The following is a 17,273-nucleotide window of genomic DNA, read 5'->3' as shown; positions in this document are numbered from 1 at the left end:
AGGAAACAAAGAGAAAATAAAGCTATCTATTGGGTTTCAGTAACAAGTACATTGGAAGACTTGACTACTGTTGTTAAAAGACATATGCATTACATGGTATTGAGCCACAAACCACAATGCAGACTAGTAAAATAAAAACAAACTTATATGGGATACTAACCTATGTGATGTGTACATCGATAGTGCAAGACCAACACTCTACCAACTGAGCTACCCAGTCTGAACACAAATGGCACAAAATATATCAGAGATTTAAGTAAATAAGCTACAATGTCCAAGGTACTAATCATGATATATTCTATGGGGTGTCATAAGCAAGTCATTAGAACACTTTACTACAAAAGTTGTAAAAAATGTGCATTAAAAATTTGAGGAAACAAAGAGAAAATAAAGCTATCTATTTGGTTTCACTAACAAGTACATTGGAAGACTTGACTACTGTTGTTAAAAGATATGCATTACATGGTATTGAGCCATAAACCACAATGCAGACTAGTAAAATAAAAACAAACTTACATGGGATTCGAACTTATGTGAAGTGTACATTGATAGCGCAAGTACAAACCTCTACCAACTGAGCTACCCAGTCTGAACACAAATGTTGCAAAATATATCAGGAGTTTAAGTAAATAAGCTACAATGTCCAAGGTACTAAACATGATATATTCTATGGGGTGTCATAAGCAAGTCATTAGAATACTTTACTACAAAAGTTGTAAAAGATATGCATTAAAAATTTGAGGAAACAAAGAGAAAATAAAGCTATCTGTTGGGTTTCACTAACAAGTACATTGGAAGACTTGACTACTGTTGTTAAAAGACATATGCATTACATGGTATTGAGCCACAAACCACAATGCAGACTAGTAAAATAAAAACAAACTTACATGTGATACAAACCTATGTGAAGTTTACATTGATAGTACAAGACCAACACTCTACCAACCGAGCTACCCAGTCTGAACACAAATGGCACAAACTATATCAGAGATTTAAGTAAATAATCTACAATGTCCAAGGTACTAAACATGATATATTCTATGGGGTGTCATAAGCAAGTCATTAGAATACTTTACTACAAAAGTTGTAAAAGATATCTATAAAAAAATTTGAGGAAAGACAGAGAAAATAAAGCTATCTATTGGGTTTCACTAACAAGTACATTGGAAGACTTGACTACTGTTGTTAAAAGACATATGCATTACATGGTATTGAGCCACAAACCACAATGCAGACTAGTAAAATAAAAACAAACTTACATGGGATACAAAGCTTTGTGAAGTTTACATTGATAGTGCAAGACCAACACTCTACCTACTGAGCTACCCCGTCTGCACACAAAAGACATAAAATATATCAGAGATTTAAGTAAAAAAGCTACAAAGTCCAAGGTACTAAACATAATATATTCTATGGGGTGTCATAAGCAATTCATTAGAATACTTTACTACAAAAGTTGTAAAAGATATGCATAAAAAATTTGAGGAAACACAGAGAAAATAAAGTTATCTATTGGGTTTCACTAACAAGTACATTGGAAGACTTGACTACTGTTGTTAAAAGACATATGCATTACATGGTATAGAGCCACAAATCACAATGCAGACTAGTAAACTAAAAACAAAACTTTGATGGGATTCAAACCTATGTGAGGTTCTCATTGATAGTGCAAGACCAACACTCTACCTACTGAGCTACCCCGTCTGCACACAAAAGACATAAAATATATCAGAGATTTAAGTAAAAAAGCTACAACGTCCAAGGTACTAAACATGATATATTCTATGGGGTGTCATAAGCAAGTCATTAGAGTACTTTATTACAAAAGTTGTAAAAGATTTGATTTCAAAATTTGAAGAAACAAAGAGAAAATAAAGCTATCTATTGGGTTAACTAACAAGTACATTGGAAGATTTGAATACTGTTTTTAAAAGACAAATGCATTAAATGGTATTGAGCCATAAACCACAATGCAGACTAGTAAAATAGAAATAAACTTACATGGGATTCAAACCTATGTGAGGTGTACATTGATAGTACAATACCAACACTCTACAAACTGAGCTACCCAGTCTGAACACAAATGGCACAAAATTGATTAGAGATTTAAGTAAATAAGCTACAATTTCCAAGGTACTAAACATGATATATTCTATGGGGTGTCATAAGCAAGTCATTAGAATACTTTACTACAAAAGTTGTAAAAGATATCTATAAAAAAATTTGAGGAAAGACAGAGAAAATAAAGCTATCTATTGGGTTTCACTAACAAGTACATTGGAAGACTTGACTACTGTTGTTAAAAGACATATGCATTACATGGTATTGAGCCACAAACCACAATGCAGACTAGTAAAATAAAAACAAACTTACATGGGATACAAAGCTTTGTGAAGTTTACATTGATAGTGCAAGACCAACACTCTACCTACTGAGCTACCCCGTCTGCACACAAAAGACATAAAATATATCAGAGATTTAAGTAAAAAAGCTACAAAGTCCAAGGTACTAAACATAATATATTCTATGGGGTGTCATAAGCAATTCATTAGAATACTTTACTACAAAAGTTGTAAAAGATATGCATAAAAAATTTGAGGAAACACAGAGAAAATAAAGTTATCTATTGGGTTTCACTAACAAGTACATTGGAAGACTTGACTACTGTTGTTAAAAGACATATGCATTACATGGTATAGAGCCACAAATCACAATGCAGACTAGTAAACTAAAAACAAAACTTTGATGGGATTCAAACCTATGTGAGGTTCTCATTGATAGTGCAAGACCAACACTCTACCTACTGAGCTACCCCGTCTGCACACAAAAGACATAAAATATATCAGAGATTTAAGTAAAAAAGCTACAACGTCCAAGGTACTAAACATGATATATTCTATGGGGTGTCATAAGCAAGTCATTAGAGTACTTTATTACAAAAGTTGTAAAAGATTTGATTTCAAAATTTGAAGAAACAAAGAGAAAATAAAGCTATCTATTGGGTTAACTAACAAGTACATTGGAAGATTTGAATACTGTTTTTAAAAGACAAATGCATTAAATGGTATTGAGCCATAAACCACAATGCAGACTAGTAAAATAGAAATAAACTTACATGGGATTCAAACCTATGTGAGGTGTACATTGATAGTACAATACCAACACTCTACAAACTGAGCTACCCAGTCTGAACACAAATGGCACAAAATTGATTAGAGATTTAAGTAAATAAGCTACAATTTCCAAGGTACTAAACATGATATATTCTATGGGGTGTCATAAGCAAGTCATTAGAATACTTTACTACAAAAGTTGTAAAATATATGCATAAAAAATTTGAGGAAACACAGAGAAAATAAAGCTATCTATTGGGTTTCACTAACAAGTACATTGGAATACTTGACTACTGTTGTTAAAAGACATATGCATTACATGGTATTGAGCCACAAACCACAATGCAGACTAGTAAAATAAAAACAAACTTACATGGGATACAAATCTATGTGAAGTTTACATTGATAGTGCAAGACCAACACTCTACCTACTGAGCTACCCCGTCTGCACACAAAAGACAACAAATATATCAGAGTTTTAAGTAAAAAAGCTACAATGTCCAAGGTACTAAACATGATATATTCTATGGGGTGTCATAAGCAAGTCATTAGAATACTTTACTACAAAAGTTGTAAAAGATATGCATTCAAAAATCGAGGAAACAAAGAGAAAATAAAGCTATCTATTGGGTTTCACTAACAAGTACATTGGAAGACTTGACTACTGTTGTTAAAAGACATATGCATTACATGGTATAGAGCCACAAATCACAATGCAGACTAGTAAAATAACAACAACCTTTGATGGGATTCAAACCTATGTGAGGTTCTCATTGATAGTGCAAGACCAACACTCTACCAACTGAGCTACCCAGTCTGAACATGAATGTCAAAAAATATATCAGAGATTTAAGTAAATAAGCTACAATGTCCAAGGTACTAATCATGATATATTCTATGGGGTGTCATAAGCAAGTCATTAGAATACTTCACTACAAAAGTTGTAAACGATATGCATTCAAAATTTGAGTAAAAAAAGAGAAAATAAAGCTATCTATTGGGTTTCACTAACAAGTACATTGCAAGACTTGACTACTGTTGTTAAAAGACATATGCATTACATGGTATTGAGCCACAAACCACAATGCAGACTAGTAAAATAGAAATAAGCTTACATGGGAATCGAACCTATGTGAGGTGTACATTGATAGTACAATACCAACACTCTACAAACTGAGCTACCCAGTCTGAACACAAATGTTACAAAATATATCAGGAATTTAATAAAATAAGCTACAATGTCCAAGGTACTAAACATGATATATTCTATGGGGTGTCATAAGCAAGTCATTAGAATACTTTACTACAAAAGTTGTAAAAGATATGCATTAAAAATTTGTGGAAACAAAGAGAAAATAAAGCTATTTATTGGGTTTCACTAACAAGTACATTGGAAGACTTGACTACTGTTGTTAAAAGTCATGCATTACATGGTATTGAGCCATAAACCACAATGCAGACTAGTAAAATAGAAATAAAGTTACATGGGATTCAAATCTAGGTGAGGTGTACATTGATAGTACAATACCAACACTCTACAAACTGAGCTACCCAGTCTGAACACAAATGGCACAAAATTTATCAGAGATTTAAGTAAATAATCTGCAATGTCCAAGGTATTAAACATGATATATTCTATGGGGTGTCATAAGCAAGTCATTAGAATACTTTACTACAAAAGTTGTAAAAGATATGCATTCAAAAATTGAGGAAACAAAGAGAAAATAAAGCTATCTATTGGGTTTCACTAACAAGTACATTGGAAGACTTGACTACTGTTGTTAAAAGACATATGCATTACATGGTATAGAGCCACAAATCACAATGCAGACTAGTAAAATAAAAACAAACATTGATGGGATTCAAACCTATGTGAGGTTCTCATTGATAGTGCAAGAACAACACTCTACCAACTGAGCTACCCAGTCTGAATACGAATGTCCCAAAATATATCAGAGATTTAAGTAAATAAGCTTCAATGTCCAAGGTACTAAACATGATATATTCTATGGGGTGTCATAAGCAAGTCATTAGAATACTTTATTACAAAAGTTGTAAAAGATATGCATTCAAAATTTGAGGAAACAAAGAGAAAATAAAGCTATCTATTGGGTTTCACTAACAAGTACATTGGAAGACTTGACTACTGTTGTTAAAAGTCATATGCATTAAATGGTATTGAGCCACAAACCACAATGCAGTCTAGTAAAATAAAAACAAACTTACATGGGATTTAAACCTATGTGAGGTTTAAATTGATAGTGCAAGAATAACACTCTGCCAACTGAGCTACCCCGTCTGCACACAAATGGCACAAAATTTATCAGAGAGTTAAGTAAATAAGCTACAATTTCCAAGGTACTAAACATGATATATTCTATGGGGTGTCATAAGCAAGTCATTAGAATACTTTACTACAAAAGTTGTAAAAGATATGCATAAAAAATTTGAGGAAACACAGAGAAAATAAAGCTATCTATTGGGTTTCACTAACTAGTACATTGGAAGACTTGACTACTGTTGTTAAAAGACATATGCATTAAATGATATTGAGCCATAAACCACAATGCAGACTAGTAAAATAGAAATAAACTTACATGTGATTCGAACCTATGTGAGGTGTACATTGATAGTACAATACCAACACTCTACAAACTGAGCTACCCAGTCGGAACACAAATGGCACAAAATTTATCAGAGATTTAAGTAAATAAGCTACAATTTCCAAGGTACTAAACATGATATATTCTATGGGGTGTCATAAGCAAGTCATTAGAATACTTTACTACAAAAGTTGTAAAAGATATGCATAAAAAATTTGAGAAAACACAGAGAAAATAAAGCTATCTATTGGGGTTCACTAACAAGTACATTGGAATACTTGACTACTGTTGTTAAAAGACATATGCATTACATGGTATTGAGCCACAAACCACAATGCAGACTAGTAAAATAAAAACAAATTTACATGGGATACAAACCTATATGAAGTTTACATTGATAGTGCAAGACCAACACTCTACCTACTGAGCTACCCCGTCTGCACACGAAAGACATAAAATATATCAGAGATTTAAGTAAAAAAGCAACAACGTCCAAGGTACTAAACATAATATATTCTATGGGGTCTCATAAGCAAGTCATTAGAATACTTTACTACAAAAGTTGTAAAAGATATGCATAAAAAATTTGAGGAAACACAGAGAAAATAAAGCTATCTATTGGGTTTCACTAACAAGTACATTGAAAGACTTGACTACTGTTGTTAAAAGACATATGCATTACATGGTATTGAGCCACAAACCACAATGCAGACTAGTAAAATAAAAACAAACTTATATGGGATACATACCTATGTGATGTGTACATTGATAGTGCAAGACAAACACTCTACCAACTGAGCTACCCAGTCTGAACACAAATGGCACAAAATATATCACAGATTTAAGTAAATAATTTACAATGTCCAAGGTACTAAACATGATATATTCAATGGGTGTCATAAGCAAGTCATTAGAATACTTTACTACAAAAGTTGAAAAAGATATGTATTCAAAAATTGAGGAAACAAAGAGAAAATAAAGCTATCTATTGGGTTTCACTAACAAGTACATTGGAAGACTTGACTACTGTTGTTAAAAGATATGCATTACATGGTATTGAGCCACAAACCACAATGCATACTAGTAAAATAAAAACAAACTTACATGGGATTCAAACCTATGTGAGGTGTACATTGATAGTGCTAGACCAACCCTCTACCAACTGAGTTACCCAGTCTGAACACAAATGTTAAAAAATATATCAGGAATTTAAGAAAATAAGCTACAATGTCCAAGGTACTAAACATGATATATTCTATGGGGTGTCATAAGCAAGTCATTAGAATACTTTACTACAAAAGTTGTAAAAGATATGCATTAAAAATTTAAGGAAACAAAGAGAAAATAAAGCTATTTATTGGGTTTCACTAACAAGTACATTGGAAGACTTGACTACTGTTGTTAAAGTCATGCATTACATGGTATTGAGCCATAAACCACAATGCAGACTAGTGAAATAGAAATAAACTTACATGGGATTCGTACCTATGTGAGGTGTACATTTATAGTACAGTACCAACACTATACAAACTGAGATACCCAGTCTGAACACAAATGGCACAAAATTTATCTGAGATTTAAGTAAATAATCTACAATATCCAAGGTACTAAACATGATATATTCTATGGGGTGTCATAAGCAAGTCATTAGAATACTTTATTATAAAAGTTGTAAAAGATATGCATTCAAAATTTGAGGAAACAAAGAGAAAATAAAGCTATCTATTGGGTTTCACTAACAAATACATTGGAAGACTTGACTACTGTTGTTAAAAGACATATGCATTACATGGTATAGAGCCACAAATCACAATGCAGACTAGTAAAATAAAAACAAACTTTGATGGGATTCAAACCTATGTGAGGTTCTCATTTATAGTGCAAGACCAACACTCTACCAACTGAGCTACCCAGTCTGAACATGACCAGCACAAAATATATCAGAGATTTAAGTAAATAAGCTACAATGTCCAAGGTACTAATCATGATATATTCTATGGAGTGTCATAAGAAAGTCATTAGAACACTTTACTACAAAAGTTGTGAAAGATGTGCATTAAAAATTTGAGGAAACAAAGAGAAAATATGCTATCTATTTGGTTTCACTAACAAGTACATTGGAAGACTTGACTACTGTTGTTAAAAGATATGCATTACATGGTATTGAGCCACAAACCACAATGCAGACTAGTAAAATAAAAACAAACTTACATGGGATTCAAACCTATGTGAGGTGTACATTGATAGTGCTAGACCAACCCTCTACCAACTGAGTTACCCAGTCTGAACACAAATGTTAAAAAATATATCAGGAATTTAAGAAAATAAGCTACAATGTCCAAGGTACTAAACATGATATATTCTATGGGGTGTCATAAGCAAGTCATTAGAATACTTTACTACAAAAGTTGTAAAAGATATGCATTAAAAATTTGAGGAAACAAAGAGAAAATAAAGCTATTTATTGGGTTTCACTAGCAAGTACATTGGAAGACTTGACTACTGTTGTTAAAGTCATGCATTACATGGTATTGAGCCATAAACCACAATGCAGACTAGTGAAATAGAAATAAACTTACATGGGATTCGAACCTAGGTGAGGTGTACATTGATAGTACAATACCAACACTATACAAACTGAGATACCCAGTCTGAACACAAATGGCACAAAATTTATATGAGATTTAAGTAAATAATCTACAATATCCAAGGTACTAAACATGATATATTCTATGGGGTGTCATAAGCAAGTCATTAGAATACTTTATTATAAAAGTTGTAAAAGATATGCATTCAAAATTTGAGGAAACAAAGAGAAAATAAAGCTATCTATTGGGTTTCACTAACAAGTACATTGGAAGACTTGACTACTGTTGTTAAAAGACATATGCATTACATGGTATAGAGCCACAAATCACAATGCAGACTAGTAAAATAAAAACAATCTTGGATGGGATTCAAACCTATGTGAGGTTCTCATTGATAGTGCAAGACCAACACTCTACCAACTGAGCTACCCAGTCTGAATACGATTGTCCTAAAATATATCAGAGATTTAAGTAAATAAGCTTCAATGTCCAAGGTACTAAACATGATATATTCTATGGGGTGTCATAAGCAAGTCATTAGAATACTTTATTACAAAAGTTGTAAAAGATATGCATTCAAAATTTGAGGAAACAAAGAGAAAATAAAGCTATCTATTGGGTTTCACTAACAAGTACATTGGAAGACTTGACTACTGTTGTTAAAAGTCATATGCATTAAATGGTATTGAGCCACAAACCACAATGCAGTCTAGTAAAATAAAAACAAACTTACATGGGATTTAAACCTATGTGAGGTTTAAATTGATAGTGCAAGAATAACACTCTGCCTACTGAGCTACCCCGTCTGCACACAAATGGCACAAAATTTATCAGAGAGTTAAGTAAATAAGCTACAATTTCCAAGGTACTAAACATTATATATTCTATGGGGTGTCATAAGCAATTCATTAGAATACTTTACTACAAAAGTTGTAAAAGATATGCATAAAAAATTTGAGGAAACAGAGAAAATAAAGCTATCTATTGGGTTTCACTAACAAGTACATTGGAAGACTTGACTACTGTTGTTAAAAGACATATGCATTACATGGTATTGAGCCACAAACCACAATGCAGACTAGTAAAATAAAAACAAACTTATATGGGATACATACCTATGTGATGTGTACATTGATAGTGCAAGACAAACACTCTACCAACTGAGCTACCCAGTCTGAACACGAATGTGACAAAATATATCAGAGATTTAAGTAAATAATTTACAATGTCCAAGGTACTAAACATGATATATTCAATGAGGTGTCACAAGCAAGTCATTAGAATACTTTACTACAAAAGTTGAAAAAGATATGTATTCAAAAATTGAGGAAACAAAGAGAAAATAAAGCTATCTATTGGGTTTCACTAACAAGTACATTGGAAGACTTGACTACTGTTGTTAAAAAACATATGCATTACATGGTATAGAGCCACAAATCACAATGCAGACTAGTAAAATAAAAACAAACTTTGATGGGATTCAAACCTATGTGAGGTTTTTATTGATAGTGCAAGACCAACACTCTACCAACTGAGCTACCCAGTCTGAACACGAATGTGCCAAAATATATCAAAGATTTAAGTAAATAAGCTACAATGTCCAAGGTACTAAACATGATATATTCTATGGGGTGTCATAAGCAAGTCATTAGAATACTTTATTACAAAAGTTGTAAAAGATATGCTTTCAAAATTTGAGGAAACAAAGAGAAAATAAAGCTATCTATTGGGTTTCACTAACAAGTACATTGGAAGACTTGACTACTGTTATTAAAAGATATGCATTACATGGTATTCAGCCACAAACCACAATGCAGACTAGAAAAATAAAAACAGACTTACATGGGATTCGAATCTATGTGAGGTGCACATTGATAATGCAAGACCAACACTCTACCAACTGAGCTACCCAATATGAACACAAATGGTACAAAATATATCAGGAATTTAAGTAAATAAGCTACAATGTGCAAGGTACTAAACATGATAAATTCTATAAGGTGTCATAAGCAAGTCAGAATACTTTACTACAAAAGTTGTAAAAGATATGCATTCAAAAATTGAGGAAACAAAGAGAAAATAAAGCTATCTATTGTGTTTCACTAACAAGTACATTGGAAGAATTGACTACTGTTGTTAAAAGACATATGCATTACATGGTATAGAGCCACAAATCACAATGCAGACTAGTAAAATAAAAACAATCTTTGATGGGATTCAAACCTATGTGAGGTTCTCATTGATAGTGCAAGACCAACACTCTACCAACTGAGCTACCCAGTCTGAATACGAATGTCCCAAAATATATCAGAGATTTAAGTAAATAAGCTTCAATGTCCAAGGTACTAAACATGATATATTCTATGGGGTGTCATAAGCAAGTCATTAGAATACTTTATTACAAAAGTTGTAAAAGATATGCATTCAAAATTTGAGGAAACAAAGAGAAAATAAAGCTATCTATTGGGTTTCACTAACAAGTACATTGGAAGACTTGACTACTGTTGTTAAAAGTCATATGCATTAAATGGTATTGAGCCACAAACCACAATGCAGTCTAGTAAAATAAAAACAAACTTACATGGGATTTAAACCTATGTGAGGTTTAAATTGATAGTGCAAGAATAACACTCTGCCTACTGAGCTACCCCGTCTGCACACAAATGGCACAAAATTTATCAGAGAGTTAAGTAAATAAGCTACAATTTCCAAGGTACTAAACATTATATATTCTATGGGGTGTCATAAGCAATTCATTAGAATACTTTACTACAAAAGTTGTAAAAGATATGCATAAAAAATTTGAGGAAACAGAGAAAATAAAGCTATCTATTGGGTTTCACTAACAAGTACATTGGAAGACTTGACTACTGTTGTTAAAAGACATATGCATTATATGGTATTGAGCCACAAACCACAATGCAGACTAGTAAAATAAAAACATACTTACATGGGATACAAACCTATGTGAGGTTTACATTGATAGTGCAATACCAACACTCTACAAATTGAGCTACCCAGTCTGAACACAAATGGCACAAAATTTATCAGAGATTTAAGTAAATAAGCTACAATTTCCAAGGTACTAAACATGATATATTCTATGGGGTGTCATAAGCAAGTCATTAGAATACTTTACTACAAAAGTTGTAAAAGATATGCATTAAAAATTTGAGGAAACACAGAGAAAATAAAGCTATCTATTGGGTTTCACTAACTAGTACATTGGAAGACTTGACTACTGTTGTTAAAAGACATATGCATTAAATGATATTGAGCCATAAACCACAATGCAGACTAGTAAAATAGAAATAAACTTACATGTGATTTGAACCTATGTGAGGTGTACATTGATAGTACAATACCAACACTCTACAAACTGAGCTACCCAGTCAGAACACAAATGGCCCAAAATTTATCAGAGATTTAAGTAAATAAGCTACAATTTCCAAGGTACTAAACATGATATATTCTATGGGGTGTCATAAGCAAGTCATTAGAATACTTTACTACAAAAGTTGTAAAAGATATGCATAAAACATTTGAGGAAACACAGAGAAAATAAAGCTATCTATTGGGGTTCACTAACAAGTACATTGGAATACTTGACTACTGTTGTTAAAAGACATATGCATTACATGGTATTGAGCCACAAACCACAATGCAGACTAGTAAAATAAAAACAAACTTACATGGGATACAAACCTATATGAAGTTTACATTGATAGTGCAAGACCAACACTCTACCTACTGAGCTACCCCGTCTGCACACGAAAGACATAAAATATATCAGAGATTTAAGTAAAAAAGCTACAACGTCCAAGGTACTTAACATAATATATGCTATGGGGTCTCATAAGCAAGTCATTAGAATACTTTACTACAAAAGTTGTAAAAGATATCCATTCAAAATTTGAGGAAACAAAGAGAAGTAAAGCTATCTATTGGGTTTCACTAACAAGTACATTGAAAGACTTGACTACTGTTGTTAAAAGACATATGCATTACATGGTATTGAGCCACAAACCACAATGCAGACTAGTAAAATAAAAACAAACTTATATGGGATACATACCTATGTGATGTGTACATTGATAGTGCAAGACAAACATTCTACCAACTGAGCTACCCAGTCTGAACACGAATGTGACAAAATATATCAGAGATTTAAGTAAATAATTTACAATGTCCAAGGTACTAAACATGATATATTCAATGGGGAGTCATAAGCAAGTCATTAGAATACTTAACTACAAAAGTTGAAAAAGATATGTATTCAAAAATTGAGGAAACAAAGAGAAAATAAAGCTATCTATTGGGTTTCACTAACAAGTACATTGGAAGACTTGACTACTGTTGTTAAAAGACATATGCATTACATGGTATAGAGCCACAAATCACAATGCAGACTAGTAAAATAAAAACAAACTTTGATGGGATTCAAACCTATGTGAGGTTCTTATTGATAGTGCAAGACCAACACTCTACCAACTGAGCTACCCAGTCTGAACACAAATGTGACAAAATATATCAGAGATTTAAGTAAATAAGCTACAATGTCCAAGGTACTAAACATGATATATTCTATGGGGTGTCATAAGCAAGTCATTAGAATACTTTATTACAAAAGTTGTAAAAGATATGCTTTCAAAATTTGAGGAAACAAAGAGAAAATAAAGCTATCTATTGGGTTTCACTAACAAGTACATTGGAAGACTTGACTACTGTTATTAAAAGATATGCATTACATGGTATTCAGCCACAAACCACAATGCAGACTAGAAAAATAAAAACAGACTTACATGGGATTCGAATCTATGTGAGGTGCACATTGATAATGCAAGACCAACACTCTACCAACTGAGCTACCCAATCTAAACACAAACGGTACATAATATATCAGGAATTTAAGTAAATAAGCTACAATGTGCAAGGTACTAAACATGATATATTCTATAAGGTGTCATAAGCAAGTCAGAATACTTTACTACAAAAGTTGTAAAAGATATGCATTCAAAAATTGAGGAAACAAAGAGAAAATAAAGCTATCTATTGGGTTTTACTAACAAGTACATTGGAAGACTTGACTACTGTTGTTAAAAGATATATGCATTACATGGTATTGAGCCACAAACTACAATGCAGACTAGTAAAATAAAAACAAACTTACATGGAATACAAACCTATGCGAGGTTTACATTGATAGTGCAAGACCAACACTCTACCTACTGAGCTACCCTGTCTGCACACAAAAGTCATAAAATATATCAGAGATTTAAGTAAATAAGCTACAATGTCCAAGGTACTAAACATGACATATTCTATGGGGTGTCATAAGCAAGTCATTAGAATACTTTATTACAAAAATTGTAAAAGATATGCTTTCAAAATTTGAGGAAACAAAGAGAAAATAAAGCTATCTATTGGGTTTCACTAACAAGTACATTGGAAGACTTGACTACTGTTGTTAAAAGACATATGCATTAAATGGTATTGAGCCATAAACCACAATGCAGACTAGTTAAATAGAAATAAACTTACATGGGATTTGATCCAATGTGAGGTGTACATTGATAGTACAATACCAACACCCTACAAACTGAGCTACCCAGTCTGAACACAAATGACATAAAATTTATCAGAGATTTAAGTAAATAAGCTACAATTTCCAAGGTACTAAACATGATATATTCTATGGGGTGTCATAAGCAAGTCATTAGAATACTTTACTACAAAAGTTGTAAAAGATATGCATAAAAAATTTGAGGTAACACAGAGAAAATAAAGCTATCTATTGGGTTTCACTAACAAGTACATTGGAATACTTGACTACTGTTGTTAAAAGACATATGCATTACATGGTATTGTGCCACAAACCACAATGCAGACTAGTAAAATAAAAACAAACTTATACGAGATACAAACCTATGTGATGTGTACATTGATAGTGCAAGACCAACACTCTACCAACTGAGCTACCCCGTCTGCACACAAATGGCACAAAATATATCAGAGATTTAATAAATAATCTACAATGTCCAAGGTACTAAACATGATATATTCTATGGGGTGTCATAAGCAAGTCATTAGAATACTTTACTACAAAAGTTGTAAAAGATATGTATTCAAAAATTGAGGAAACAAAGAGAAAATAAAGCTATCTATTGGGTTTCACTAACAAGTACATTGGAAGACTTGACTACTGTTGTTAAAAGACATATGCATTACATGGTATTGAGCCACAAACCACAATGCAGACTAGTAAAATAAAAACAAACTTATATGGGATACAAACCTATGTGATGTGTACATTGATAGTGCAAGACCAACACTCTACCAACTGAGCTACCCAGTCTGAACAAGAATGGCACAAAATATTTCAGAGATTTATGTAAATAAGCTACAATGTCCAAGGTACTAATCATGATATATTCTATGGGGTGTCATAAGTAAGTCATTAGAACACTTTACTACAAAAGTTGTGAAAGATGTGCATTAATAATTTGAGGAAACAAAGAGAAAATAAAGCTATTTGGTTTCACTAACAAGTACATTGGAAGACTTGACTACTGTTGTTAAAAGACATATGCATTACATGGTATTGAGCCACAAACCACAATGCAGACTAGTAAAATAAAAACAAACTTACATGGGGTTTAAACCTATGTGAGGTGTACATTTATCGTGCAAGACCAACCCTCTACCAACTGAGCTACCCAGTCTGAACACAAATATTACAAAATATATCAGGAATTTAAGAAAATAAGCTACAATGTCCAAGGTACTAAACATGATATATTCTATGGGGTGTCATAAGCAAGTCATTAGAATACTTTACTACAAAAGTTGTAAAAGATATGCATTAAAAATTTGAGGAAACAAAGAGAAAATAAAGCTATTTTTGGGGTTTCACTAACAAGTACATTGGAAGACTTGACTACTGTTGTTAAAAGTCATGCATTACATGGTATTGAGCCATAAACCACAATGCAGACTAGTAAAATAGAAATAAACTTACATGGGATTCGAACCTAGGTGAGGTGTACATTGATAGTACAATACCAACACTCTACAAACTGAGCTACCCAGTCTGAACACAAATGTCACAAAATTTATCAGAGATTTAAGTAAATAAGCTACAATTTCCAAGGTACTAAACATGATATATTCTATGGGGTGTCATAAGCAAGTCATTAGAATACTTTACTACAAAAGTTGTAAAAGATATGCATTAAAAATTTGAGGAAACACAGAGAAAATAAAGCTATCTATTGGGTTTCACTAACAAGTACATTGGAAGACTTGACTACTGTTGTTAAAAGACATATGCATTACATGGTATTGAGCCACAAACCACAATGCAGACTAGTAAAAAAAAAAAACTTATATGGGATACAAACCTATGTGATGTGTATATTGATAGTGCAAGACCAACACTCTACCAACTGAGCTACCTAGTCTGAACACAAATGACACAAAATATATCAGAGATTTAAGTAAATAATCTACAATGTCCAAGGTACTAAACATGATATATTCTATGGGGTGTCATAAGCAAGTCATTAGAATACTTTATTATAAAAGTTGTAAAAGATATGCATTCAAAAATTGAGGAAACAAAGAGAAAATAAAGCTATCTATTGGGTTTCACTAACAAGTACATTGGAAGACTTGACTACTGTTGTTAAAAGACATATGCATTACATGGTATAGAGCCACAAATCACAATGCAGACTAGTAAAATAAAAACAAACTTACATGGGATTCAAAACTATGTGAGGTGTACATTGATAGTGCAAGACCAACCCTCTACCAACTGAGCTACCCAGTCTGAACACAAATGTTACAAAATATATCAGGAATTTTAGAAAATAAGCTACAATGTCCAAGGTACTAAACATGATATATTCTATGGGGTGTCATAAGCAAGTCATTAGAATACTTTATTACAAAAGTTGTAAAAGATATGCATTAAAAATTTGAGGAAACAAAGAGAAAATAAAGCTATCTATTGGGTTTTACTAACAAGTACATTGGAAGACTTGACTACTGTTGTTAAAAGACATATGCATTAAATGGTATTGAGCCATAAACCACAATGCAGACTAGTAAAATAGAAATAAACTTACATGGGATTCGAACCTATGTGAGGTGTACATTGATAGTACAATACCAACACTCTACAAACTGAGCTACCCAGTCTAAACACAAATAGCAAAAAATTTATCAGAGATTTAAGTAAATAAGCTACAATTTCCAAGGTACTAAACATGATATATTCTATGGGGTGTCATAAGCAAGTCATTAGAATACTTTACTACAAAAGTTGTAAAAGATATGCATTAAAAATTTGAGGAAACACAGAGAAAATAAAGCTATCTATTGGGTTTCACTAACAAGTACATTGGAATACGTGACTACTGTTGTTAAAAGACATATGCATTACATGGTATTGAGCCATAAACCACAATGCAGACTAGTAAAATAAAAACAAACTTATATGGGATACAAACCTATGTAATAAGTACATTGATAGTGAAAGACCAACACTCTACCAACTGAGCTACCCAGTCTGAACACAAATGGCACAAAATATATCAGAGATTTAAGTAAATAATCTACAATGTCCAAGGTACTAAACATGATATATTCTATGGGGTGTCATAAGCAAGTCATTAGAATACTTTACTACAAAAGTTGTAAAAGATATGTATTCAAAATTTGAGGAAACAAAGAGAAAATAAAGCTATCTATTGGGTTTCACTAACAAGTACATTGGAAGACTTGACTACTGTTGTTAAAAGACATATGCATTACATGGTATAGAGCCACAAATCACAATGCAGACTAGTAAAATAAAAACATACTTTGATGGGATTCAAACCTATGTGAGGTTCTCATTCATAGTGCAAGACCAACACTCTACCAACTGAGCTACCCAGTCTGAACATGAACGGCACATAATATAT

Source organism: Pseudophryne corroboree, chromosome 7 (genome assembly GCF_028390025.1).
Source record: "Pseudophryne corroboree isolate aPseCor3 chromosome 7, aPseCor3.hap2, whole genome shotgun sequence".
NCBI classification, from domain to species: Eukaryota; Metazoa; Chordata; class Amphibia; order Anura; family Myobatrachidae; genus Pseudophryne; species Pseudophryne corroboree.
The sequence above is the reverse complement of the archived record's forward strand: the minus strand, read 5'-3'. Positions refer to the sequence as shown.